Here is a 26,855-nt window from a genome sequence, read left to right as displayed (position 1 = left end):
ACGGGTGCAGGTTCCTTAGTTGCCAACCCTGTCTTTCACGCACGAACTAAGCATATTGAAATAGATGTGCACTTCATCCATGACCTTGTCTTTCAAGATCAACTTCATGTTAGATATGTACCCTCTACAGAACAATTGGCGGATTTCCTAACTAAGCCTTTACCCCTTGATATATTTGTCTACCTTCAAAGCAAGCTCGGACTAAAGGACTTACCCTCTCGCTTGAGGGAAGATGTCAAGGAAGAATAAATTGCCTCGTCAGCAGATGACAAGAAGCCATGTAGAAGCTGATGTGTATGCTCTCGTTGGTATCGCTGGTGTGTATGCTATCGTTGGTGTCACTGGTGTGTATGCTCTCACTGGTGTCGCTAGTGTGTATGCTCTCGGTGGTGTTGTTGGTGTGTATGCTCTCGCTGGTTATTTTTTGTCCTTATTCTAAAACCTAAGTGTATATATCTATACATCACTACCCTGTATTATGTGTGGAGAAAAGATTTAATATACGAAATCAAAAATACAGAAAAGGGAAGAGAAATTGCTTTCCCAGATCTTCATCTTCTGCTACAACTTTTTCTTCTTCAAGCTTAGCTCATACAGCTGCTCGACTAAAAGAATTGAAAGTTACTACCTATACCAATAAGGTACATCTTCCTTTTCGGTGGCTCAATCATAAGAACTCCAAAGTTAAGCATGATGCATGTGAGTGAGGACAAAGCATTTTGAAAGAACCGGTGACGTAGCCAAGTCGCAGGGGACGCAGAGGAATGTCGGGGTCATCCGGATTCCGAATCCTTGTTCGAATCCTGGGCCTAGGGCATTACATCATATATGCATAAGAAACCATGAGCTACAATTTGATATAAGATGCCATAAAAAGCCCTAATCCTCTTGATAGCCTATGCACTTTTTAAAATTAGTTTAAGAACACTGAAATCTTATTATTTTAATTAAATTTTAAATATTTGACATGGAATTTAAAAGTACAGAAAAATTCATTTTGACATGATTCAATCTCTCCTTTAAAAATAACGAAAACTTTTAATTTCCATTTTATGTGAGAACTTTAATAATCTCTATGGCAAGAGAAACCATTTTTTAGATATTTTGGAAATAAATTTGGGACAAATAAAAACAAAATAACTTTTTTATTTATTCTATGGTGTGTGATTTTAATGTGAAAAAAAGACAAAAAAATAAATAAATAAAATTAAAAGTTAATATCAAAATACATATTCTAAAAAAAATAGAAAAGAAAAGTTGAAATGTTTATAAAAAAAACCTAGAGAAAAATCAAATTTTACAAATAAAATTATTTTCAATTATAAAGAGTTGTGATTGTAATTGTACTACTTCGACTAACTTTTTCCCCTCTCTCACCAATGACATGCCTTTTCGTTGAGAGGATATTTTATTGAAAAATAATCTCAAAACACACCAATAATTAAAGGAAATGACAAAATAGACATTTATCAAAAAAAAAATAAAGGGCAAATCGGAGAGAGAAATATTCTCCCTATATAACATCTTTTAATATAGAACTAGGTTTTGTACAAACTATACTCATAAAATTCACAAATGTAAAAGTATCTTGTAATTTTGTTATCACACCCTCTCCCAGACCCAGACTATTCTCTTAGTCTAGGCAAGGACATGACTGTAGTAGTTATCAACATTTTTATGATACTTACTGTCTACTAAACCTACTTAAGTAATCTGATAACAAACTACAATTTCAAGCACAGCGGTCTGCCACTGTGGCCAAATGAACATTAAACATTTACATATTTTACAACATAAGTTTCATGAGTCCCAACTTCCAAACTTAGTTCCTATCTGCAACAACAACATGTGTACAAATATTTACAGTAACCACCTAACTGATAGGTCACTAGAATCCCTGGCTTTACGTGGCAAAGCAGAAGTAGAGTTATCTTCAGGGAATCTGACCGCTACTTAGGGAAAGAAAACATTTAAAAACGGGGTGAGCTACTAGCCCAGTGAGTGACTTAAAAAAGAAAAATAGGTTCTCACGCTTAAGTCTCAATAAAGAAATCATACTGAAACATAAGTCTTTACAGTAATCTTGTAATGAAATGTAAACTTTCCAAGCACTAAACATGTAAAGTTGTGTTATCATCATAAGTCATTAAGCTGAACCTTAGTTGAGAGTAACCTTAATATGGTTAATGCCCAACGTCAAACCTTAGTCAAGAGAGAACCTTTTTGCTCGATCTCTCGACGTCAAATTACCTACGTGCACGTGGTTATAACTAAGTACCATCATACCTTAGGTACTATAGCTTGGATAACTTCTCTAAGTCCTTCAATATCGAGCTTGAAGTAACATTAGTCATACTAAGACTTATTCTTTAAATCATGTATACCTAAACGCATAGTAACATGTCTTTAAAGGCTCTAACTCATGCTTTGTGCATATGAACACACATAAATAGCTTTACAACATTCTTTCATCCATTGCATGCATTTGGAAAACATGAACTCATAGTTTGTTTGGAAAACTACTTTGTAAAAATAACTAGCATGAGAAGAATCTTTCTTAAAATCATGGATTCTATAAAAATCATTACAAATACTTAGTCACTCACAAATTTAGAGCTACTTCTTAAAGGTTGATATGCTTCTAGCAATGGTGTCAATCTTGTGGACACAACAACATAAATTTAGCTACTAGTAATGGTCTCCCTTTTCAGACTAACTCTTAATTAAGCTTGCGTTTAGCCTTCCCTAGAAGACTTTTAATCAAACGCATACCTGGCTATAGGTCGAGCACTTAGAAATTTCCTTGAGGTTTAGGTTCTTTCTATGTGAGCAACACACCTCACCAATGTATTCCCACAATGCAACCAACACTTGCTCTAAGTGTTCCTTCAACCGCACATGGTCACACATAAGCATCTATACTTCCTAGATGCAAGCCTTATCAGCCTAATCGTAAGGTTAAATGCATGGGAGTGCTCATCCTTTTGTTTGCCCATGCGCCTATTTTGAGTAGCCTGCTTACTCAACCCAAGCAGCTGCCTACTTGTTCATAGAATTTCATATTCGAATTACTTCATTAGTAACTCAAATTCTAAAGCTTATCTCAAGAAACTTTTTTCTACAAACTTGTGTATAATTGTCTTAGGAAGCTTACCTTAAAAGTTTAACTTAAAATTTCTTGTGGTTTTTTCTGGAGCTTCAATTCTTCATTTATGGCCCAGATTCACCCGCGAGCTGAACCTATTGAAACTTTCTTTCTTCTCCAGCCTTATTCTGGTGAGATTTTCTTCCAATAGCCCGACTTCTAAAACTAGACTCATAGAGCTTTCTAAGACACTAAGAACTCTAAATTTTCACGGAGAAATTGTTCAAACTGACATTTTGAAGTTCCTCCTCCCTTTTATACTACCACCCATCATCTTTCATGAATTCTTATTATGACATCTCCACCTCAAGTGTGCTTAACTCACGAGATTAGGACAGTTGGTGCCCCTAATCGGTAGTTTTAGGCTGATTACTTCATCTACTATCAACGCATGTCTTTAACTAGGTTTAATGCACACTATAGTTCTCACAAGCCAATCCAACACATGTGCCTTGTGCCTTGGCCTCTTCTTGGCTTCAATCATCATCGCAACTCCAGCCCTTTCAACTTTGCAAGGCCTGACCAACACAAGCTCTACTCATCGCATGTCAAGCTTGATCATCGCACACCCAACCATTGCCCAAGCCACTGCTTGCTTTAACGCTCGAGGCTTGTCTTGTTGCAGCTCCCATCACATGCTAACTTATAAGGCCTTGTCAATGCGCTACACCTCAACGCACAGCCTTGCCATTGCTTCCCCTCACATGCATGTGCTAGGCTAAATGCCTAGTCCCGAGCCAATGCCACAGCCCTATTAGTCGTACATCCTCTCTTTGGCAACGCTCAACACCCTCCTGTCGCACGTATACGAACCTCACAAGACTTGGTTACTGCATGCCTTATCTATACATAAGGTTGCTTGCACTCAACATGGCTCCTCTTTACGTGCACAATCCAATGCATAGCTTCTCCTTACTCGGCCAACTTGGCTTCCTTAAGAACCCAACTAACCTCAAAAGTAAGGTCAACGCCCATGGCTCACCTCCAACGCCTAACACAAGGTCAACTCATGGGCTACACACTAACAACACTTAGCCAATTTCTAGATTCACCCGAGAGTCAAGCTTCCAAACTTAAACATTTCTTCCAACTTTTCTCCCACTTCCCCACAATTAGACATTAGTTTTCACATTAACCTACTCATCATACTGGTCTCAGTAGTAAACATACACAAGTAGGAAAACTAGGGTTCAGGGTTTACATTTGTTGTTGGTATGAAACAAAGTATTTTGTCTACCTCAAGTACAATAGTTACATGTAAAGAATGTAGAATATATGTGAAGATTTTAAGTTGATATCTCAAATGAATTTTTAAAATTTGGAAAAACATACATGTAATTGAAGGGTTAAACAAAAAGTTAAATAAATAAAAATTACCACCAGAAAATCATATATACTTTTTGAATAATAAAAAATTGTATCAGATATCCCTAACTTAATAACTCAACTCTACACTCCAAACACAGACTTTCTAAATCTAGATTAAACAACTTTACAACCTAAACACAGACTTTCTAACTTCATAGATATATTAACTCCACATACATATAATAATTGGAGACTTCAGTATCAAAATCCCTTAGTTCTTTGATATTAATGTCTATGAGCTAATTTGAAGTAAGTTTTTAATCGTGATTAAAAAATAGTAAAACTTAATTAATTATAATCATTTTAATGATGGTAAATTAATTGATAAATATTAACTTAAAAAATTGATTTTGAGTATTTAATTAAATAATTGAGATTAAAAGTGTAAATCTAGAGACTTGGGGACTAAATTGGAAAAAAAAAAACTCGTATCTCAACTGTAAAATTATAAAGTTGAAATTTATGGAGTAAACTAAAGTTAAACTAAAAACTTAAGTACTAAAAGTGTAACATTTTGCAAATCGACCCAAAATCTAGGGACCAAAATGGTTTTGGTTTATTTTCTAAAATACAAACCTTTTATTGAGCATGTTGAATAACAACTACTAATTTCTATTTTTTTTATTTTATTTAAAGTGAGACAAATATATATATAATTTAATTAAAAATAATTTTCAGCCATAGTTAGTTTAATTCATTTTAAATAACCTAATAAAGTGAACCATCATAAAATTTAGTATTTGTGTAACATATTACAAGCTATGGCAATGTCATAATTTGAGGATGTGGGTTAATTATATAATGACATATACATGGGGCTAAGGTTTAATTACTATCCATAGTTGAAAGTCTTGAAAATAAAATATTTGAACTTTTCAAATAAGGGCTATGGAATAATGAGCAATAAGAGAAGATTCCAATCTAAATGAAAAGGGAGTCTCCACAATCAAACTTTTCCCACTCATTTTTTTTCTTTTGTAAGAACATTGTCAGAAGACATTGAAAGCAACTCTAAAAAAAAAGGTTAAAAAACTTTGAATATAAATTATTTATTTATTTATTTTTAAAGGCCATATAATTGAGAAGACCTTGACCAACACTATAGCATTTCCATTACTAGAAAAATAGGCCAATAGCCACATAATTGGCCAAACCCTCAACCCATGAGAAAAAATTCAAAAATAAAATAAAATAAGATATGCCTTCCAATATTCTTCCCTAAATACCATCATATCAGTCATCCATTTTAACTTTCTATTTTCTTATCATTCACACTGTTAAAGTTTAAATGTCAACTCAACAATTGGATGGTATTATATATGTTATAAAAGAAAAAAAAAAAAAAGATTAAGTATAATTAGACTGCACCTATCCTTGTAGGACTCGTCCAACATCCAATCAAATTGTATTACATGACACAATTTTTTTAATTCTTTTTAAGTGAATAAAATAAATGAGGAATACAGGAATAGGTACAACTTAGACTACACCTAGTCATTCCCCGTTATAAAAAATAAGAAGTTACGAAAAAAAAAGTATAATTGTTATTTCCTTAATAAATAAAAGCTTCCATTCATACCTTCGTGTTTCAACATTTTCTTATTAGTAGTGATTAATATTAAATACGATTGATGATAACTTGATATAATATCATACTTAATAAAATATGGAGAATGATTTAAGCCATCCAAAAAAGTATAAATCAAATTGTCCAATAATAACTTTTAGAAATGTGGAGAGGGATTTTTTTTAAAGAAAAAAAAATCTCTTTATGTGATTTAATCTATCATCTATTTCTTTTCTTTTCTTTTTCTTTTTTTTTTTTTTTTTGTTGATTCTCATATCCCATAACCTTATCATTAGTATCTTATAATGAATAGAAATAACATAATTTAAAAGTGTTAAATTACAAGAAACTAATTAATCAGTAACCAAATTTATGTTAAAAATTGTATATAATTTTGAACAAAAAAATAAAAATTGTAATTTTAATGGAAATATCAATTCTTTTATATGTATATATAAAAGGAATATTTAAATTAGCACGCCAAGCATTACTTGTCTATATCGGGGATTTGTTTTATATATTTTGTTTAGAACTTTACACTATAGTGGAAATATCCATTCACCTTGTTCCTTTCAATGTTATTTTATTACACCAAAAAATATATATATATAAATTTAGCTTTTTGTCTTTTTTCTATAATTCATGTATTAATTTGTAATAGTTCATTATTAAAGAAATATAAAAATTTTACTTCCGTTTGCATCTAGCGTTTGTAGTCCAACGGTTAGGATAATTGCCTTCCAAGCAATAGACCCGGGTTCGACTCCCGGCAAACGCAGTTTTTTTTTATTTGTCTTTTAAAAAAGTATTTCAGTCTTATTTTATTCCCTTTCGGAACCCAAAATCTTACTCTTTGAGCCATCCGAAAATTCCATTTAAAAAAAAAAAAATGAATTAGAAATTTCTGTTTTAGAATTCAATTTAATCGCATATGTAATTCAAAGTATGTAGATCTATTAATCAGGTGAAATTGCATTTTTAGTCCTATGTGTCAAATAAGTTTTAGATTTTAAAAGTAGGATTTTTGTATGGAATGTCTTGTGTTAAGGAGTCAAATGAGAATTAGTCCACCATGTGAACCATGCATGGTGGCCTCAACGTTAGATACACGCTCTTGCTATTTAGTTCTCGTTATCGATGCTTGCTCTTGCTCTCAATTTTTGTCTGACACGACTTTTCCCTTTTTTCTGGTTATTAATGAATGTTGTACAAAGATGTTCACAACCCTTTCAAATCAATTAAAAAAAAAAAAAAAGACAGAATTACAAGTTATATTATGTTTAGCTTAACACAATACACATAAAAAATCAAACTCATAACCAGGCAGCTACAAAGTATTGAAATATTTAACATTGTAACATTATAAAGCCTTTCAACATTGTAAAGTTATAAGTTACGTTATTGTAAAGATAGGAAGAAGATTTGAACCTAAAAATTTATGCAAAGAGAGGTATACAGGTCTAACTATTGAATGAAAATTCTTGTTAATTTCTTTTTCGAATATAATAGTGATAATTTGTATACGTTCACACCAGATTTCGAGAAAGAAAATTTAATGTGTGGAAATAAATTTGATTTTATTTATTTGTAGTAGTGTTATAATCTCTATCGTATAATCCTCTAATGCTTTCTCTCGAACAGTGACTTTGACTTAAAGGCTGGTGAACTTGTTCTCAAATCAAGGAAGACCATTCTTCAATTTATAGATGGTAAGGAGTTGATCTATTCTGTAGGTAAGAGATGTTCAATTTTTTGAAGAAGAAACGATCTATTTGCTGGATATAGATGCTCAATTTGTTAAAGACGATCACTTTGTTTAAGAAGAGACGATCTATTCGTTGGAGAAAAAATGCTTAGTTTCTTGAAGATGATCATTTTGTTGAAGAAGGGATGATCTATTTGTTGGAGAAGAGATGCACAATTTGTTGAAGATGATACCTTTGTTCAAATCTTTTGATCTTTGAATCTTCTGAATTCTGAATGTTGAAATTATTTTTACTCTCTGGTTTTTAAAGGCTTCAAATGATTGATGACCTTTCCTATTTATAGAGTTTTGTGAGGCCTTAGATGGGTCAGGGCCTTGTGGACATTAGGCCCCAACTTTTGGACTTTGGCTTAATTTATTTAACTTTTAATATACTTTTATTTAAATTTGACCAAATTTAGTTTAATAAACCGTGGACTGACCTAGCTTCGAGTCCAGACAACTTGACATGGCCTAATGGATCAATGCTTAGACAAGTGGCATCATTTCATTTGTCAATTTTCATGTTTTTAATTTAATTCGAGAATACATGTAAATTTACAATTGGTCTCAAATATATTATCATTCATTTAAATTAATGATGTAGTTGTTCACACGAGGTTTCCGGAAAAACTTGTTTCGTGGAATTGAACTTGAGTTTGTGTTGGTGTAGATGTTGATTTAATGGGTTGTGGTTCGATCTCTAACTAACACTTGATCCTCTGATTCTCTCTCAGTTGAATGTGTAGCTTAACATGAAGAAGTGAAGCGCGTGACGTTATTGAGTTTAGGAGTCTAAGAGTCTTCTGGTTGTTGGTGAATTCTCTTAGGCTCTCTGAAAATGTAAAATTGCATAGAGCTTTTTGGGAATTTCGTAGGCTTAGGCTTGGTTTATCCATGGGTCTGGCCCTTGGGCCTAATTAGTTAGACTTGGGCTGATTGGTCCATGGGTCTGACTCTCGAATTCAATTAGTTGGACTTGGGCTTGGTCCATGGATTGACCCTCAAGCCCAATTAGTCGGGCTTGGGCTTGATTTGGATTTGGGGATGGGGAAAGGGGGTTGTTTAACTAGATTTTAGCCCAAATAATAAAATTGGATTGAACTAATTTTATTTCATCCAAATATCGTGATGAAAACACGTGGCATCATCGAAATTTGTCAATTTATGTTTTCAATTTCAATTTGGTACACACGTCAATCCTAATTGGTCACAAATTCAATGTTTTGGAATTTCGTTGTTAATTTAAGAAATGACGTGGTAACTTGTGATTGGCCAAAAGTAATTTGTAGTTAGTCGAAATTCCTTTAGTCAACCATATGATTTCTGTTTGTGCTAATTGATAAAAGAGACTTCCAAATAAGCTATATATCTTATTCTAAAATATATTTTTACACTAAATATATCCTTTTAAAGGTTTGGTATTTTTTGTTTAGTCCATACTATTTTAAATTATTTTAATTCTTTTTATTTTATTTTATTTTAATAAATATGATTTAACATTTTATAAAAGTTAGGTCGATACTTTAGTTCATATTAAATTGTTTTTGTTAGTTGAGAAATTGAAATTCAATCTTCCCTAAAGGTTAGGAACTTGAGTATTAAATTCAAAAACTTAAAAACTAATTTGACACAAATCTCATAATGACAGAAAAACGTATTTTATCTCGCACATACTTTATTTATGCAATCAATTTGAATTAAAAAAAATGCACAAGAAAAAAAATCTCTAATACATTTCAAAACATAGAAATTTCTAGTGAATCGAAAAGTGTAATTTTGGATTGGGTAATTGAATTATTGCAGGGAAATCCTCTAAAATAACAATAAAAATAAAAAGTATGAAAAAAAAAGATAATATTGCGAACCCGGGTCTATTGCTTGGAAGGCCATTTATTTCAATAAATATGAATCATTAAAATAAAAAATCCAATATGTTTATAAAATAAATACTAAATATATGTTTTGTTTATGTTATTACATATATGACATGTCTATATTACATAGGTATAAATACTACCATTAAGATAAGGAGTGAATTGATATTTTTACTTTAACATAAAAATTTAACAAAATATATAAAATAATATCATTGATATGGACATAAACATTAATAATAGGATATTTTAACATTTGCTTTAATATGATGACATTTTTATTTGATAATTCAATATTTTCAAATAATTTTTATTTATTTAGTTCCAAAAATATTGATTTACAGTATATTTCCTACGATACTTTTATTGATATCGATATTTAAAATTTTAGTTTTATAGTTATTTTTGTCCCTATTGCTTAAAAGCTTTAATTTTCTCTTATATTTTAAAATTTTTGAATTATGTCCTTTAATATCCTTGAATGTTGAATATGAGAGTTGTACGTTCTAAACCTGATTAAATAACATGGGTGTTATAATCTTTCTTTTCTTTTCTTTTCTTTTCCTTTTTTCAGACATGCATGTATGTTATAAATTTTTATTTAAAAAAATTCCATACTTTTTAGGGCAACAAAGTTTTGAAACTTTTATTTCACAATTCAAGGTTAGAACATGAATCGACGAGAAAAAGAAATAATTAAATTAAAGATAGTGAAAACTAAGAACAATTATTTTTTATAGTGAAAACTAAGAACAATTATTTTTTCCCCAGTAGTTTTCTTATATTTGAGGATAAAAAACTACTTCCTTTGTTGATGCCAAATTTTGGTCGAGGGAAAACGCAACTAACCTTCACGCAATCAATGGTAAATTTGTAATTTGGGGAAGAGAGAATGTGCAAAACAAAGAGAAAGTGCTATGATGCTTAAGTCAATAAGGAAATTATAGAATAGACAAGAAGTTAGAAGTTCTTAGTAACCTCATATGGAGCTATAAGGGTATATTTAAAGGGAGAACGAGATAAAGTTTACATTTTCCTCTTATGATAAGGATGATATGGATCTTTCCTAATTCTAATAAGTTAGAATTAGATATGATGAGATAAGTCCACTTTGTCTACTAACTCTTTTCTTATTTTATTAGGTTCTACATTGGGTAGAACGCATACGGACCTTACTTGGGTCGAGGCCGATCTACCCAACATTCTACCTAGGCAAGCTCGGGTTTCATCCCTGAAGGCCTAATCATGTTGGTCCTTTGGCTATTGGGCCAATCTTGAAGGCTCGACCTCAGTTTGGATCGAGGCCGACCACGCCTAATTCCCCCCTAGTCTATCCCTTTGATCTTCTTTTACTCCTTTTGGACTCTTTTACCCTTGAATCCAAAATCCACCCGTAACATTGGCCCATACTCCTAAGTTAAGGTTCTTGATTCCTCTAGCTATTCGTAATGAGTTTTAATCCTAAGAACCTAACTTAGGAGTATACTCTCCCCTTCAATTTCCACGCTACCTCGTCACAAAACCTAATTCATATTTTCTAGGGGTTGTTGAGCCTATCGAGCCAAACTCTTTTAAGGTCCAATTGGTTTTCCAATGCGCTTCTTCATCTCATGAAGAAGTTATTGGTTTATAGAAACATGCAGCGGAAGAAAATAGGATCATTAAGGATTCTAATTTCTTAATTTTGACGTCAAAATAAGTATGTTCATAGAGTATTAAGAGGGTTTCAACACATACCTTTGAAGATTCTCTTCAAACACGAATTTGAGTGCAATCTTCTCCAATTGAAGTCGTGGACCATCAAGAGATCTTCTTTACTATTCTCAGCCTTGAATTTGGGTGGTGGAACTCAAAATTGGGTTGAATTTGTGAAGGCTTTGAAGTGGGTTTGAAGAGAGAGAAAAACAGTTTCTACATAAATTAATTTTCAGCAGCCTCCTCTCTTTCAATCTCACAATTAAAGAGTTTTATCGGTCCCTTTTTGCAGACACTCAAGAGATTAGTTGATGTCACTTCAAATGCATGGAATTAATAGACAATATGTGTGAATTGGAAGAATCCACATCCTATTAATAGAAGTTTTGATGTTTCCACTAACAACTTAATTTCCAATTTTAATTTTTAATTTTAATTAATTTCAAAATTAACAAAAAAAACTAATCTAATTAATTCTAAATTAATTAATTTCAAAATCCAATTTCTCAAATTGAATCCAATTGAAAATTAATTTGATTTTAATTAATTAAATAATAATTTAAGATCAAATATTAAATAATCCCACGCCTATTTTTAAACATGAATCCTATTCATGTAATTAATATTTAAATCAACATTTAAATATTATAAACTTTCCAATTTCGTTTAATTTTAACAAATTAAAAGTTAATTAATTATATCAAATATAATTATACAAACTCTAATTTGAATTTGAACTATTCAAATTCAAACGCTAAATTCAATTTGAACACTTCAAATTGATATCACTCCAAATTCACTCAATTTACTAACTAATTCAAGGTGTTCATATTTTACGAGCTAGTAAAGGGACCTTATGGACCTACAGATCATGAGCTCCAACAATTTGAGATTAATTAGTTAAAACTCTTTAGATCGAATTAATCAATATTCGTTAACTATCGAGTCACGCCACTATAGCTCGATAATTGTACTCTCCTCACCGTAGATATATTTGTGTCAACTTGATATAACCATAATCAGTAAGTCGACCCTTCATAAGTTGTTCGTAATAACGAATAGGTCAAATGTTGTTCTACCCCCAAAACTATGCCTCGCTTCTTAAGTTCTGATCCTCTAATGAACAATTGGTTTGTAATCCAATCACTAAACTGGATCCCTTTTGGGCCAATGAGAGGGTGGGGCCCTTTATTCAAGACCTGGCTTAAGAGAACAATCTCCTTCTTATCCCTAAATTGAGTAGGCGTGAATTTCATTTTGCACCCTATGTCCCCAATTATCTACCCAGTCTTACCCATGAAATGGGAAGCTTATTGAGCCGGCGCTATTGAGTCAACCTTCACCTATGCGAATCTAAGAATAATCATGAATAAATAGGAATTCATAGTTAGCTCAGGATTAAGATCGAGTTGTTGGGGATGATGCCCTAAACTCTCGTTGGGTCCTGTAGTTTGTAAATACAGTATTGAACAAACGCTTGTGATGTAATAATATATGATATTTTATTCACTATTTTCTATGGAATATTGGATGTTTTAATTGCTTTACCACAAACCAACAAACTAAGATCCTTAATTGTCGTTGTGGCTTAAGCATGTATGTGGTGAAATATAGGTGGATCATGCATTAAGTGATAACCAAAATGGTCTGTAGTATATGGATATAGGAAGGAAACCTTATCCTCGTAACGCTACAGATGTGGCCCACTTTGTAGAAATAGTTACAAGTGTTGTGACTTGCTAAAGATGGTTTGATCTTGATCATTCATATAGAGACATGTGAGCGGGGGCATTCTATACAAAGGAGTTTGTATAAGACCGGACCACGAAGTTTTATAATCTCGTTATATAACGTCGTTCATGACAGAGACTTCACTTCACTAGGATGAACATAGGTAACATGACCTCAATTCTGAGTGAGTTGAGAACTTCTGCCTTTGATGTGCGGTCCTTTGATTTGCATGGTTGTGAGTGGCCAGGTCGCCGACTAAACCTACCACTTTGGGGATTTTTCTGATTTGGGAATTGGGAACTCAGCTATAGAATTCACTCCTTCCCCGAAGCAGGGGTAAGTAGATAGATTACTCCCTTAAAAGACTGATTCCGGGGCTTGAACGATGTGGCGTCACACACCTTCTCATGGCCCGAGAGGTGTCCACACATAGTAGGATTATGTTGGAAAAACGGTAAATTGATCCAGCTGTACTTATAAGTGTCTGTGAAGGGTTATCATACGGTTGATTGGTTATATTCGATGGACACAAAAACATATCTGTGGTGAGAATAGTGCAGCTGTCAGTCTTTAGTGGAATGCCTAGCAATTAACTGATGGTGGATCTTGTGGCTAAAGAGTTTAGTCATAGGTCCATAAGGTCTAAGGAATTTGATTATTTATGATATAATTAAACGGGTCAATTATATATGATATGGTTGACATTATGTATGAGATACATTATTTGGAGGAAAATGATATAAATATGATTTATATCTAGTGGAGGAGAAAAGACTATGGTTCATATGTTGGATTTGATGTGTTCTTAAACCATAGGTTAATGAATATAATATGATTATATTTATTATTTTTTAACAATTATAGGATAATTATTGCTCGATTTTTTCTCCCAACCGAATGAGTTAGTGGGAGGTTGCATTCAGTTTTCGTAACTGAAGGATAAAATGAAAATTGTTTTCATTTTGCAAGTGATCAGATATTCACTCACCGGATTAGTACATTGCCTATCACATAGCAAACCAAGAGTATACACGACAGCTTAATGTTTACTAAACGATCGTGTACACACGTGCGTCTTTCCTAAACAATCGCATAGAATTTACTAAACGATCATCTAGCTTTTTTTTATGCGATCTCGCACCCGAGAATTTTCCTAAAAGATCATCTATACGATCAAGCTCTTGTTATCGTGTACCTTTACCTAAACGATCAAGCATCCGTCTATACGACAGACACCCAATTTCTCCCACTTGCTTGGTCGTGGTAAACGATCGACCCTTCCTCATTCTCTCTATCCAACAGAGCTCACACCTCCTGGCCAAGTGGTGGTATCTTCCCTACTACCTTGTTCGTGAGGAGACTGTTTGTGGGTAGACAACAACGATTTGATGGATGATTGGTTTGGCTTGCACAGCGAGAGCAAGAGGTGCAGTCCATTGACGAGAACGAGATTTGAGGTAAAGAATGGTTCTTCAACTAGTATGTATCTCGTTCTTTTGTTGTTTAAAGTTCCAAGCATGCCGTAATTTGTTGTTAAATTCATAACAAGTCTGTTCGATTGTGAATGCAATAATCCCTGTCACAATGAGGAGATAATCTTTGATAAGAGTTCCTTCATAATTGTTAAATTATGTGGACGTGGATTAATGAAGTTTTTTTTTTCCTGAGATAAAGCCTTTAGTTTAAATTCTTTTACATTTAAAGTTAATTGTAAAGGTTTCGAGCGTATTAACTTGCTTTCAAATCTGTAAATTCAAAGTGTTTGAGTATCTATGAGTCGTTCGTGATGAGGCTTCAAGGCAAGGAGTTGCTATTCTTCGAGAAAGAAGACGAACAAATATTTGTCAGATCGTGTAAACGTAGAGTATTGGATACTCAAGAGCAAGTTGACACGTGTGTACTAGACGATCATATAGCTCAACAAGCTTCACCGACCATGAATGATAGAAGTCTACCACAATCTATCAATCTATCACCGACAACAATGACATTTTGCAATATTTATAAATAAGTTAGCTTATTTTCTTTTGTTTAAAAACAATCCTCAAATTAATTTATAAAATATTAACACAGATTATTAAAAAGCTAACACTAATGAAAACTCAAAGGTAAAAGAATTGATCAAATGAACATTAAATTCAAAACTGTAAAAATGTAATGTTTAGAAACTTAGATAGTAAAATAAAACTAAACTCAAAACTTAGAATGAAAAACGTACATTCTCAAAATTAAAGGATCAAAATAATAAATAAATAAATAAAAACGTTTTTTAGCCTTGATTTTTTCAATTCGAGAGAGGATACGTGATGAGTGATGAGATTAAAACCAAGAAAAACTAATGCAAGAATGAAAAACAAAGCAGAACTTTCAGTAGGAAGTTGATTTCACATTCAATTTGTTTGTTTGTTTGCTTGAACTACACCAATTAGATTTATGGTTTAACTAAATTTATGGTTTATGGTTTAACTCTCTCCCAAATGTGAAATTATTGGGTGCTGACTAGAATAATATAGTTTATAATAGTTTGTATTTGGATGTAGTGTATTTTAACAAGTGCTCCAGTAATTTGGGTGCAGATACTTTAGCCTAGAATTAGATTTTTCTTTAACTATTTCTTAATTTGTGCCTGAACAAATTACCTTATATATTTGTAATCAAAAGATTAAAAAAATAATAGTAGAATTAGGACACTCAAAATTATACCTTAATTAAAATTGAGCCTTTAAGTTTACAAATTTAAAGATTTTTGGCACTTAGAACTTTTAAGTAGTTTCATAATTGTTAAAAATGAGTTATTTTTTTGTTATAGATTTTGTTTCTATCACAAGCCTCCCTATATTTTTTTATGACAAGCACTTCAATATATTGAAAGATTTATATTGGAAGAGGTGTTAACATATATACTTATGTTGTCACATATGGGTTCTTACTTTATGCTCATAACCTGTATCAGCCAATTTTAACACTTACCTTATTTATTTAATTTCATCCAATCCATTTCATTTTTTCAATAACTAAACTGCGAAGGAAAAGAATAACCATTTAATTTTTTATTTTTTGTTTTAAAAAATTAACCTATTTGTTGAATTCTTAGCCAAATTCCAGAAACTTTTTATAACTTATTTAGTATTCAAAATTCCAATTGGTAAAAAGTTTGAGGAAGAAATTTCAAACATGGGTTAAATCTTGCAAGTACAAGAAGGCTGAAATAGCCATGAGAGATTACAATTAGCAATTCTAAACAGAAAGGAGCTCCAAAGAAAGAGAATGTCCTCAAATTAAAAGTGTCCAAACAAAAAGAAGATTGAAAATCTGTGATTTCATTCAATCTAAATAAGCAGAAGGTAGGCTTTGAGGTGAATGAATGTCTTCAAATTTTCCTCTTCTTTCTATAGTGGGTTTGCCAACGAGCAGCATCTTTAGGATGAAGTGAGGATCATTTGAAAACACCATATGATGATAGAACACTGTTAAGATCCTTTTTCCAAAAAGATTGCATAATCACAAGTGTACATGGATTAATGCTCTTGCTCCCCAACCAAATAATGTCAACACTAATTATAAGTTTATATAAAACTATTAAGATTCCAAAGAGATAGTACAAGGAAGTTATGACCATATTAAAGATACTAGAGTGATTCACTAAACTTCATCAAGTATAGTCTTAATAATAATCAAGAAACTCACCAGAATTTATCTTAAGAAGGTACCAAAATTCAAGAGGCTAATGCAAAAAGAAAATCAACGAACAGAATGGAGCAAAGTTAAAAGACAAGTACCATGATCTCACATAATGTGCTGCCAAAAATCAACACTGCTCAGACAAGGCATGTATACACAAAGGAAAGATGCAGACAAACACTGCAGAAAATTAGGAAATTTATATGACAACTTTCATTCAAACATTAATCTTATGAAAAAACTGAAATTTGAGATAGAAAGTTCAAGAACTCAAGAAATCAGAAAGAAAGGAGAAAATCGATGGAAAAAAAAGGATTTCATGAGGTGATTGACAATAGGTTGGAGAACAGAACGACCCTTCAACATATACTGTCCAAACCAAAGGATATCACATTATCAAATGAATGAAAACGGGTGAGGGGGGAAGAGGGTTAATAAGAAAAAAGAAGGTTTCAGACATCCAAGGAAGGAATAAAGCAGCATTAGCTCTCAAGCCTGGCGAAGGCGAAAGCTCTTAGGCGGCCACTGCGAATGTTTTGAGAAACAAGCCTTTGGAATTGTCATCATCAACACATAAGTGGAACAAAATAAGCAATTCATACCAACAACTAAACATGATAGAAAAATGAAATTCCTAGAAACTCATGAAAAAAATGTTGGGAATTAAGTTAATCGAAATGGGAAGCAGAGAATTAAAAGAACTCAGACATCCAAGGAAGGATAAAGCAGCAGTAGCTCTCAAGCCCGGCGAAGGCGAAAGCTCTTAGACGGCCACTGCGAATGTTTTGAGAAACAAGCCTTAGAGATATCATCATAGTTCACACAAATTCGAAAAAAAAAACATCAAAACAAGTCAAGAAACAGATAATACGAATCAACCAAATTGAAGAAAGTGCTCAGACAGCCAAGGGTATATCAATCAGATTCTGGGAATAATACCCAGATCAGAAACTCTAGTCCATAAAAATAGCATCGTCACAGCACTAGAACGAACATCAAACTCAAAAAGATGAAACGGAAGATAAGGATCGAAATTGAAAGGGGAAGAAAAATGGAAGCTTTAAAAACTACGAAACATGCCAAAGGATAAAGAATGTACCAAAATCAAAGGTTTCTGATAAAAACTTAAACTGAAGTGATGAAAACCAAGAATGGAGGACACGACGATGTGGAATGGTAAGTTTATAGGCTGTCGACTGATGAATTAGGGTTTCTGTGGACGACTGGTTTAGGGTTTTTGTTGATTGCGTCGGTGCAACTCCTGGGCTGGGCCTCAACAATAATACTCAAAAAGAAGCATAGGATTAAATTAAAATATGGTTGTATTTCGTATTTTTATATATGTATTTAGTAGTCGAATTCATAAATTGATAAACTAGTTCTAAGCTAAACTTTAGTTGATAATAAATTATTATTAATTTATTTATAAATATATTTTGCGTTAAAAGAAATATAATTTAATTTATAGGAAAAATTGAAATTTTGGTCCATGTAATTTGAACTAAGTTAAAATTTAAGTCTTATGATTTATAGTTATAATTTACCCCTATATTTTGATAAAAAAAAAAACTTCCTAAGAAATAATCCTTATTGTAGGAGTTATTTAAGAAGATTTAACAAACTATATGGATTATCAAATTGTAAACTAAATTTTAAATTTTAAAATCATATAGACTAACTTTTAACTTTATCTAAACCACATGGACCAAACTTGGAATTTAACTTGATTTAATTTATAATACATTACATAATTCATATTTTAATTTTTAAAAAATTTAATTGGGTTTATAACAAGACATACTATATTTCTAAATATCATAATTCTACGATTTAAATTTTTAAAGTCAAGTTATGGATTAAAAAAAATATATAAAAATGTTTATTTTTAGAAGTTGCACTATTTCGACCACGGAATCCAAGAACAATTTTCAGAAACAGAGTTTAAGTTATTACCAAACTATATTCATTCAACTTCGTAAATTTTGAAAACATAAAACATGATTCAGATTGCGAACCAAACCGACCTTAAGTAAGTGTAAAGAAAATTGGAGTATGTAACAAAATTTTAGGTTTCAATTCAAGAAGTGGTAAAATTGAAATTTAAAAGAATTTTACTAAAATAAGTGGCTCTCGTGTGCTATGCTTTTTTCGTATTACCAATTAGTCTTTGGTAATTTCTAATTAAAACAAAAAATATTGTATCTATTTAAAACAAAAGATTGTCAATAACTAAAATTGGAGATTAGGAAATTTATGTTTTGTTATTGGTTTTATCTTTTCTTTTTAATTTTTTTTTTATATATTTTTCGTTTATTTTGTTATCCCATAATATCTTAATATCTTTTTTATTTTTCATTAATTTTTCATTTATATTATTCGTATTTATATATTCATACAAGTTGGTAGTGAGAGATTCGAACCACATACCTCTTGGTTCTAAACATATATTCATGCTAGTTGAGCTAAGCTCTTGTGAGCACATTTATATAGTTATTAATTATTTTGATAATATTTTTCTTCTCCCATTTTTCTTTTTTCTATCCTTTGTTTATTCAGTTTTTTCCTTCTCAATATTTGTTTCAATCTTCTTATAAGATTGTTTTTTATTACTTTTCTGATTTTTCCTACACTTGTTTATTTATAATATTATTGTTTACATAAATTATACTTTTTAAAAATTTACATATATAGTGTAATTGCATTTCATGTTAGAAAATATTGTATCAACTATTATCATATTTAAACCAATATTTGGCCCTTATTTAGAATTCTTAATATATTTGCAAACAAGTTTTTCTATATTATTTACACAAACTTGTGTAATAGTAATATGAAACTATGAGATTTAACAAGTTTGCATTTATACATATAGTGTAATTATATTATGAAGTTATGAGGCTTGAAAGTTGTGGGTATTTTCTTTAATTTTATTTTTTGGAGTCAAAATTGATATAATTGAGATGATAATTAATTAAAATTTAATTGATAAGAGATTTGAAGTTTTTTAATTTCAGTTAATAAAATATTTAGAATTCATAAATTTTGAATTTGAGAGAGAGAAGGATAAGAGTTAACCTCTCTCTCTATATATTATATTATTCAACAATCTAAATAATAATTTCTTAAGAAAACATCATTATGTTGGCCTAAGATTTGATCTAATAATAATAATAATAATTATTATTATTATTATTATTATTATTATTATGTTATGAAATTGAGGAGCACAACGGTAATATGGATATGAAAAATATAATATAATAATATTTTTATATAATAATAATAAATAAATAAAACCTAAATTATAAAATAAAATAACCAAAATCATGAAATTGGATAATATGAAAATTAATGGAAGAGAAATTCTCACCAACGTATGTGTGATTTTAATATCCACCAAATTCTACTATTTATAGGGAAAGTGGAAGTAGGATGTGGACTTACATGAACACCAAACATGAATAACTACAAGGCATATAGATAACATGAATTGTGGCACATGGCTTTTGGGACACTAAGCAATTGTCATCTATTTTCTATTATAATATTCATAATACTCCCCCTTAGATGTCCATATATATATATAAAATATGTCTCTTTAAAACCTTACTAGGAAAAACCCTAGTGAAGGGAAAAGAGTACATATTTCATATAATATATACTCCTAAAAAAACAATATATTTACTCCCCTCATGAAAACATCACTTAAGATCTTTGATTCGCCGCATTTCAATGTTATGCACCAATTTTTCAAAAGTTGTGATTGGTAATGCCTTTGTAAATAAGTCTACCAGGTTATCCTTCGAACAAATCTGTTGTATCTTTAAGATTATAAGTGTAGAAAAGCTTTAGTGAAATATGTTTTGTTCTATCTCCTTTAATATATCCTCCTTTGATTTGGGCTATGCAACCTATGTTGTCTTCGTATAATATTGTTGGAAGGTTTTTATTAGAAGACAAGTCACACGTTTCACGAATATGTTGAGTCATTGACCTTAGCCATACACATTCTCAACTAGCCTCGTGAATTGCAAGAATTTCAGCATGATTTGAGGAAGCGGTCGTTATAGTCTGTTTCACCAATCGCTATGATATAACAGTTCCTCCACATGTGAACAGATAACCTGTTTGAGATCTAGCATTGTGTGGATTAGATAAATATCCAAAATCTGCATAACCAACTAGATCAAAATTTGATTTATTTGAATAGAACAAACCCATATCGATTGTTCCTCAGAGATAACAGAGTATATGCTTAATTTCGTTCCAATGTCTTTTTGTAGGAGAAGAACTATATCTAGCTAATAAATTTACTAAAAATGCAATATTTGGTACTGTATTATTAGCGAAGATACATAACTACACCAATTGCACTAAGATATGATACTTTAGGACTAAGAAGTTCTTCATTATCTTCTCGAGGTCGAAATATATCTTTATATATATATATATCCAATGAACGGACTTCCATTGGAATATTTAATGGATATGTTTTGTCCATATAAAATCTTTTCAAAATTTTTCTATATAAGTTGACTGATGAATAAATATTTCATCTGCTAAATGCTCAATTTGCAAATCAATGCAAAATTTTGTCTTTCCGAGATCTTTCATCTCAAATTCTTTCTTAAGATATCTATTGCCTTTGAAAGCTTTTCAGGAGTTCCAATTATATTCAAGTCATCAACATATACAATTCTAATAACAAATATTGATTGTGATTTCTTTATAAGAACACACTGACATATTAGATTATTTTGATATCCTTCTTTAAATAAATATCCACTCAGGTGATTGTACCACATCCTTCCTGATTGTTTCAATCCATATAACGATCTCTGTAACTTTATTAATATATATGTTTCAAGTATCTTAAATCCTTCTGTGATTCTCATATTAATATCATTATCAAGAGATCCATATAAATATGCTGTGAATACATCCACAAGATGCATATTCAGACTTTTATACACACAGTCAAACCAATTAAATATCTTAATGTAATTGCATCCACCATTGAGGAATACATCTTCTCAAAATCAATACCAGGTCTTTGTGAAAAACCTTGTGCAACTAGTCTTGTTTTATATCTTATGATCTCATTATTTTCATTTCTTTTCCTCACAAATACCTATTTGTATTCAACAGGTTTAACACTTTCTGGTGTTCGGACTGCAGGTCCAAAAATCTAACATTTTGAAAATGAGTTTAATTCTTCCTCGATTACTTCTTTCCACTAAAGCCAATCTTTTCTATGTCGACATTCTTCTAGATTTTGGTTCAGGATCCTCGTTTGCAGATATAATATCTAGAGCAATATTATACGTAAAAATGTTGTCAATAATTACATTAGTTTGATTCCATTTTTTCCTGTCATGACATAGTTTATGGAAATCTCATTATTATCTTTAAGTATTTCACCTTCCTCACTAGTCATATCGAGATTTTTTTTATGGGTATTTACATCCTCAACCAAGTCTTTTTCACTATTAATTATTTTCCATTTTCAAGGATTTTTATCTTTGGAACCCACTGGTCTACCACACTTCTGGCATGTTCCATACTCATTAGTAACAACTTGTTGTGTTGGGATATCAATTTTTTATGGGACATTTGCAGCTAGTATATGTGACTTAGTTACTTTCTTGCATCTATAAATGCATTTGGTAATTGATTTTCTATATTTTGCAAATGAATTATTTTCTGAACTTCAAGTTCACATTGATCTGTACGGGGATCTTAATGAGACAATAATGATGCATTCCATGTAATTTTTATTTCCAACTTCTTAATTCCTCTCCCTAATGTTGGAAAGTTTGTCCCATTAGAATGACAATCAGAAAATCGTATAGTAAATACATCATCGGGGGATCAAGATATTTAATAATTGATGGGGAATCATATCTAACATATATTCCTAACCTCCTTTGAGACCCATCTTAGTGTGTTGTGGTGGAGCAATTGGCATATACTGCACATCCAAAAATTCTCAGATGGGAAATATTTGGCTCATGACCATAAGTTAATTGTAATAGCGAGTATTTATGATAAGCTACTGGTCTAATGCGTACAAGTAAAGCTACATGCAAAATAACATGTCTCTATACAAATGAAAGAAGCTTAGCTCTTATAAGTAGTGGTTTTACAATTAATTGCAAATGTTTTATAAATGATTTTGCTAAATCATTTTGTGTATGAACATGAGCTACAGGATGTTCAACACGTATCCTAACTGACATACAATAATTATCAAAAGCTTACGATGTAAATTCACTAGCATTATCAAGAAGAATGACCTTAATTGTATAATTAGAAAATTGTACTCTTATCTTAAATATTTGAGCAAGTAATCTTGCAAATGCAAGATTTCAACTTGATAATAAGCACACGAGTGACCATCTGCTGGATGCATCTATTAATACCATAAAATATCTAAATGGTCCATTTGGTGGGTTATGGGTCCACATATATCACCATGAGAGCAAGCATCACATGGTAATTCATTAGATTGAAGATTCTCTTGGTTCTTCAATGGGTGCCCATTTGAATTCTCAATCATTTTCCTCATCATTATAGATCCTGGATGACCCAATTGGTGATGCCAAATTGTAAATATGTCTGGATTCTTGAACTTCAGGTTCATTGTTGCATATGTTTCAATTACTCGTATATGAGTATAATACAATTCAGAAGATAAAATAGGCAACTCTTCCAATATAAGTTTTTCATTTGAGACAATGGATGTGATATAGATATTCTACATTATTTTTACTATCAGTCTCAATATGATAATCATTCATATATCTTTAAAACTTAGAAGATTTCTCTTTGATCAATTAGAGAATAATGCATTCCCAATTGTAAATTTTGTTCCTTTAAGCAAAATAATATTAACTTTTCCAAAACCTTCTATCAAGTTTGCAAAACATGATATCATATTTACTTTTGCTTTCAACATTGTCAATTTGAAAAAATATTTTTTTATTTGTAAGTATTATGTGTGTAATTGCATTATCAGCCAGACATAGATCTTCTTTGCTATTTTTTTTAAACATCCAACATATGAAAATGATCCATGTTTCTTCATTACACGAAAATTCTTACAATAAGAAAAATGTGATACCCTCACCTAAGGATAATTAAGTATGATGGTAAAATTGGCTAAGTACAAAATTAGACATGCGTAGGTGTTAGGTAAGTGTGCAAGGTTGTATGGAACCTAAGAATAAGCTAGGCATTGAGTGGAGGCTTGGACGCATAAGATAAACCTCCATAACACGTGGATATGAGGCCAAGCCATGAACATAAGGTACCATGAGTAACCGTTGAGTAGCTTTAAGTTGAGGCTTAACGGGTGGAAATTTGACTAAGTGTTGAAGCCTAGGACAACCATGTGTTGAGGCTTGTGAGGCATGGGCGCATGGCTATGCATTGGTCTTCACATTGAAGGGTGTCATGTTAGCTAAGACGTGGACGCATGAAGGACTATGTGTTGGTATAGGATGTGTGGCCAAGATCGAACCACGAAATCAGTTACTCTTACTTTATAACGTTGTTTACTATTTAAGACTGACTATTTCAAAGCAATGACCTGGGTAACTTGACCTTAATCCTAAGCTAACTATGAACTCTTGTTTATTCAAAATTATCCTTAGATTTGCATAGCTGAGCGTTGGCTCAACAACGTCGGCTCAATAAACCTCCATTTCAGGGGTAAGACCGGTTAGATAGTTGGGGACATAGGGTGCAAGAAGGAATTCACTCCTACTTGCTTTAGGGATAGTAGAGAGGTCATTCCCTTAAGTGCTAACTCCAGGTTTTGAACAAGGGGGTCCCACCCTCTCATTGGCTCGAGAGGGACTCGATTTGTTGATTGGATCACAAATCAATTGTTTATTAAAAGATCAGTGGGACTTAAGAAACAAGAGGTAATCTCGAGGGTAAAACAAATATTTGACTGAGCCGTTATTAGGAAGAACTTGTGAAGGGTTAACTTACTAATCATGGTTAAATCGAGTGGACATAATATATCTACAGTGAGAGGATTTCAATTATGGGCTTTAGTGGAGTGACGCATTAGTTAATGAATGGGGTTAATTCAGTGTAATAAGATTAGCTAATTAATCTAGGATCGTTGGAGCCTATGATCTGTAGGTCCGCGAGGTCCCCCTACTAGCTCGTAAATGGATTAGCTTTAGAGTAGCGTGATAAGTTAATTTGAAACGTTCAAATTAGAATTAAAGAAATTAGTAATAATATGAGATATAATTACACGTTTAATTTTAAGAATTAAATGGAATAGGAGAATTAATATTTAAATACAATTTAAATATATGAAGATGGATTTGTATAAAATTAATTTAATACTTGATATTAAATTAATTAGAATTAATTAAATTATTTAAATAATTATTTATTAATTTTATTAGAAAAATAATTTTGTAAAATTAATAATATTTTCAATTGTTTGGAATCAAATTGATTTTTGAAATCATTTGAAAATTTGAAAAAATTTGAAAAACACAAAAATGGAATTTTAGTTTTTTTCCATTAAGCCTTTAACTTACTCACACAAAACCCACCTATTTTGGCTTCAATAACTCCAAGCACGAGCTACATCTCATGCAACCATCTTCTTTGCATGAAAGCCTGCAATAAATAAAGAAGATTGGAGTGGAATTGAGGCATGCATCTATAAATTTTTTGCTGAAAAATTCGGGTTGAAGAAGTTGTTCTTCAAGTGGGTTGAAGCAGTGAGCTCTTCTCCAAGTTTCTTTCATTCAAGCTTATTTTGAGTCCTACAACTCATCAAAAACTCCCAAAGAATAGTTGGGAAGATCTTGAGGTGGTCTACAGTGAGATTTGGAGAAGTTTGCAGATGAAAATCGAGATTTGAAGAAGTTCTACAAAGGTATGACTTGAAACCCTCTTGCTTTAGTATGAGCATGCTTTAGTTACTGCCAAAATTAATGAATTAGAGTGCTTATTGATCCTTGCTTCTACTACTTGCTGATATACTCTAACAATTGGTATCAAAGTATTATTTAAGGATTCAATTTGGTTTAATTTTGGTGTGGTGGGTGTTTTTCATGAGTTATATGAACATGGTGCACTGATATGGTTTTATGTGTTTTGGCATTTTATTTCTCTTTGATTTCTTGATTAAATTTGTAATTGGCTCTTGTTTGATGAGCTTATATGTGTTTTCAAGTGTTTGTAATTTATTTGGAGCCATTAGATTTGAAATTAAGACGTAATTGAAGAAATAAGTGAAGAAGGTCGAGCTGCAGATTCCAGTTTTTCAGCCTCTGCTCAAATATCGTCAATGAGGTATAAATGCTAGAAGATCGTGTAGCTACGGATGCTGAACAATGTAAAGAAACGCTAGACGATCGTTTAGCTATGGGCACTGGGCATTGAAGTGTTGTGCGCTAGACGATCGTGTAGCTGCGCACATTAAACAATGTGTAAAGGTGTTATACGAGAGCACTACACGATCGTGTAGTTTTGCGCAGGCGCTGAACGATGGGTAGAGACGCTATACGATAGCACTACACGATCGTGTAGCTTTGTCCGGTGCTAGATGATGGCAATACACGATAGATAGAAGACACTAGGTGATCGTGTAGCTTTGTCCGGCGCTAGACAATGGTGATACACGATAGATGGAAGACACTAAGCGATCGTGTAGCTTGGTCCAGCACTAGAATGATGGTGCTACACGATCAGTCAGACACTAAACGATCGCGTTAGACGATAGTCATTAGCGCTACACAATGAGCCTCAGTGAGATTTCGAGCATGGAGCGAGAGCAGCCGGTTCGATCGATTTTCTTGAGGTTCTGTTCGATTCAGCCTCAAAAGGTTTTTGGCTGGTCCGATTTAGACTATTCTAGTTCATTCAAGCTATTTGGGTTTGGTTTAAAGCATTTCGAGTGGTCCAGAAGCAGTTTTGAAGTTGTTTCTTGCTATTTTGTAACAATTAGGCTTTTGTTTGCTTGTTTATGCCAAAACTAAAACTATATCAGTTTGTGTTTAATTATTTATG

General features: G+C 31.8%; 1 long non-coding RNA gene and 4 other non-coding genes across 5 annotated transcripts; 1 reads left to right on the top strand and 4 right to left on the bottom strand.

Annotated features, from left to right (window-relative positions):
* The first annotated feature begins 6,786 nt into the window (after nucleotides 1–6,786).
* TRNAG-UCC (transfer RNA glycine (anticodon UCC)) lies at nucleotides 6,787–6,858 on the top strand. Its single transcript has one exon. It is a non-coding gene; the product is annotated as a tRNA-Gly (tRNA).
* A 9,422-nt stretch (nucleotides 6,859–16,280) lies between these two features.
* Nucleotides 16,281–18,095, bottom strand: LOC120087559 (uncharacterized). The gene is made up of 2 exons (XR_005484619.2): nucleotides 17,908–18,095; nucleotides 16,281–16,988 (listed from the first exon to the last, which is right to left on the bottom strand). It is a non-coding gene; the product is annotated as an uncharacterized LOC120087559 (long non-coding RNA).
* Nucleotides 17,257–17,380, bottom strand: LOC120089595 (small nucleolar RNA SNORD14). Its single transcript, XR_005485270.1, has one exon. It is a non-coding gene; the product is annotated as a small nucleolar RNA SNORD14 (small nucleolar RNA).
* On the bottom strand, nucleotides 17,507–17,628 carry LOC120089592 (small nucleolar RNA SNORD14). The gene has a single exon (XR_005485266.1). It is a non-coding gene; the product is annotated as a small nucleolar RNA SNORD14 (small nucleolar RNA).
* Nucleotides 17,697–17,796, bottom strand: LOC120089571 (small nucleolar RNA Z157/R69/R10). The gene has a single exon (XR_005485246.1). It is a non-coding gene; the product is annotated as a small nucleolar RNA Z157/R69/R10 (small nucleolar RNA).
* Nucleotides 18,096–26,855: the final 8,760 nt, after the last annotated feature.

The sequence above is a fragment of the Benincasa hispida genome, chromosome 10 (assembly GCF_027475165.1).
Source record: "Benincasa hispida cultivar pf3 chromosome 10, pf3_genome.v1.1, whole genome shotgun sequence".
NCBI lineage: Eukaryota > Viridiplantae > Streptophyta > Magnoliopsida > Cucurbitales > Cucurbitaceae > Benincasa > Benincasa hispida.
Note: the sequence above shows the minus strand (reverse complement) of the source record. Positions and strands in the feature narration are given on the sequence as shown.